Genomic DNA, 3,593 nt, shown 5'->3' on the forward strand with positions numbered 1-3,593 from the left:
ACCCAAGATCTATAAAGAAATTATTAAATTCAACACCCAACAAACAAACAATCCAATCATGAAATGGGCAAAAGACATGAACTCACAGAGGAAGACATAGACATGGCCAACAAGCACATGAGAAAATGCTCCGCATCCCTGGCCATCAGGGAAATACAAATCAAAACCACAATGAGATACCACCTCACACCAGTGAGAATGGGGAAAATTAACAAGGCAGGAAACAACAAATGTTGGAGAGGATTTGGAGAAAGGGGAACCCTCTTGCACTGTTGGTGGGAATGTGAACTGGTGCAGCCACTCTGCAAAACTGTGTGGAGGTTCCTCAAGGAGTTAAAAATAGACCTGCCCTACGACCCAGCAATTGCACTACTGGGGATATACCCCAAAGATACGGATGCAGTGAAACGCCGGAACACCTGCACCCCAATGTTAATAGCACAATGTATACAATAGCCAAACTGTGGTAGGAGCTCGGTGTCCATCGAAAGATGAATGGATAAAGATGTGGTCTATGTATACAATGGAATATTACTCAGCCATCAGAAACGACAAATACCCACCATTTGCTTCAACATGGATGGAACTGAAGCATATTATGCTGAGTGAAGTAAGTCAATCAGAGAAGGAGAAACATTATATGGTCTCATTCATTTGGGGAATATAAAAAATAGTGACAGGGAATAAAGGGGAAAGGAGAGAAAAGGAGTGAGAAATATCAGAGAGGGTGACAGAACATGAGAGTCTTCTAACTCTGGGGAACGAACAAGGGGTATTGGAAAGGGAGGTGGGCGGGGGGATTGGGGTGACTGAGTGATGGGCACTGAGAGGGGCACTTGACGGGATGCGCACTGGGTGATATTCTATATGTTGGCAAATTGAACTCCAAAAAAATAATTAAAAATAATAATAAAGGAAAGTTTGAAGGGTTAGGAGAGCAGAAAAGAAATGGAAAACAGAGCATTTGGAGATCTTCGGAGTGAAGACAAGGGCACAGTATCCAGGATGGGGTAGAGGTTGGGAAGGAAAATCAACAATACCAATGAGACAGAAAAGTGCAATAGTTAGAAGACAGTGAGGAATTCAGTTTTCTCTTTGGAGAGAGGCCTTTGGACAGTAGACTTTTATAACAAGGGAGGTTGAAGAATATAAAGAAAAGAAAGATCTGAAAATCATAGGAAACCCCCATGCAAACAAAATTCAAGATGTAAATAAAATAAAGAGGGATCGGGATCCCTGGGTGGCGCAGTGGTTTGGCGCCTGCCTTTGGCCCAGGGCGCAATCCTGGAGACCCGGGATCGAATCCCACGTCGGGCTCCCGGTGCATGGAGCCTGCTTCTCCCTCTGCCTATGTCTCTGCCTCTCTCTCTCTGTGACTATCATAAATAATAAATAAATAAAAATTAAAAAAAAATAAAAAAAAATAAAGAGGGATCAAATCCCTGAAGAGACAAATGGGATACATTTTACTCTAAACTCCTACAAAGAAAAAGAGGTTGCAAATCGGAGGAGCTGCCACTCCTCCCAGGTGAGGTACACAGCCACATCATCAAACTTCAGGGATTCCTGTTATAACAGTGCTACCTAATGAAGTGATACACTTCCATGAGATGGAAGAAGTGTTAAAAATTTTCTGCTTATTTCCATTCAATCGTCTGTATCTAGATACTAGTGAGGTTTTTATTTTGATACATTGTGGAAGAAGCAAATGCCTAATTAAATATTCTGTAATTGTGAACTCAGTCATCCATCTGTTGATCCAATGAAAAGTTCGTATAGCATGTAGAAGTTCAGGCGTGCCTGGGTGGAGCAGTTGGTTGAGTGTCCGACTTTTACTTTGGGCTGGGGTCCTGATCTCAGGGTTCTGAGACTGAGCCCGGGATTGGGCTCTGCGCTCAGCACGAAGTCTGCTTGAGTTTCTCTCTCCCTCTCCCTCTGCCTCTCCCCCTCCAACTCATGCACACATACTCTCTCTCTCAAATAAATCTATTTTTTAAAAAGTGTAAGGGCAGCCCGGGTGGCTCAGCGGTTTAGCGCTGCCTTCAGCCCAGGGCGTGATCCTGGAGACCGCGGATCGAGTCCCACGTCAGGCTCCCTGCATGGAGCCTGCTTCTCCCTCTGCCTGTGTCTCTGTCTCTCTTTCCTCTCTGTTTCTCATGACTAAATAAATAAAATCTTTTAAAAAATATATTAAAAAATAAAAAAATAAAAAAGCATAAGTTCATTCTCATTAAAAACCATCCATATATATATATATGATAGACAGAAGATATATGTATATCTGTATGCTTTTCATGTTAATGCAGCAAGTGTCTACAACTCTACTAGGGAACAAAGGAAAGAATAAAATAAACCAAAAGTCACCTGAGCCTGGATCATTTTTTCTGCTCTCTGAACACAGCTGGCAATGGGGAAACTCTGCTGTGTCCTCTAGATCTACTTAAAAAAAAAAAAAGATTTTATTTCACACAGAGAGAGCACAAGCAGAAGGAGTGGGAAAGGGAGAAGCAGACTTCTCATGGAGCAGGGAGCCCAATGTAGAACTTGATCCCAAGACCCTTAACTAACTGAGCCACCCAGGCAATCCTGAGACTGAGATTTTTGAAGTGGAATTAAAAGTAGATCCAGGGAAAAATCCCTCCAAAAATGAAAGTATATTTGTATCAGAAGACATGGGTAAGAATTTTAATAGCGTTATTCAAAATGCAAATAATCCCAGTTTAATAAATAGTAGGGAAACTTGCATATATTCAGACAATGGACTGCTATGGGGAAACTACAGATTTTGCCCAGATTGCAAACTAAGAATGCTCCTTATATTTTTAAAGATTATAAAACAGGGGGATCCCTGGGTGGCTCAGCAGTTTGGCTCCTGCCTTTGGCCCAGGGTGCGATCCTGGAGTCCCGGGATTGAGTCCCATGTCAGGCTCCCAGCATGGAGCCTGTTTCTCCTTCCTACTGTATCTCTGCCTCTCTCTTTCTCTCTATATATCTATCATAAATAAAAAATAAATAAATAAATAAATAAATAAATAAATAAATAAATAAATCTTTTTAAAAAAAGAATAAATTTGGGCAGCCCCGGTAGCCCAGAGGTTTGGCGCCTGCCTTCGGCCCAGGGCATGAATCTGGGGACCGGGATCGAGTCCCGCGTCGGGCTCCCTGTGTGGAGCCTGCTTCTTCCTCTGCCTGTGGCTCTGCCTCTCTCTGTGTCTCTCATGAATAAATAAATAAAATCTTAAAAAAAAGAATAAATTTATACATAAACCACATCTTCTTTATCCATTCATCTTTCGATGGACACCGAGGCTCCTTCCACAGTTTAGCTATTGTGGACATTGCTGCTATGTCCTGGTGTTTCATTGCATCTGTATCTTTGGGGTAAATCCCCAGCAGTGCAATTGCTGGTTCGTAGGGCAGGTCTATTTTTAACTCCTTGAGGAACCTCCACAGTTTTCCAGAGTGGCTGCACCATTTCACATTCCCACCAACAGTGCAGGAGGGTTCCCCTTCTCTCCGCATCCTCTCCAACATTTGTGGTTTCCTGCCTTGTTAATTTTCCCCATTCTCACTGGTGTGAGGTGGTATCTCAT

This window comes from Canis aureus, chromosome 1 (assembly GCF_053574225.1).
Source record: "Canis aureus isolate CA01 chromosome 1, VMU_Caureus_v.1.0, whole genome shotgun sequence".
In the NCBI taxonomy this organism is placed as follows: domain Eukaryota; kingdom Metazoa; phylum Chordata; class Mammalia; order Carnivora; family Canidae; genus Canis; species Canis aureus.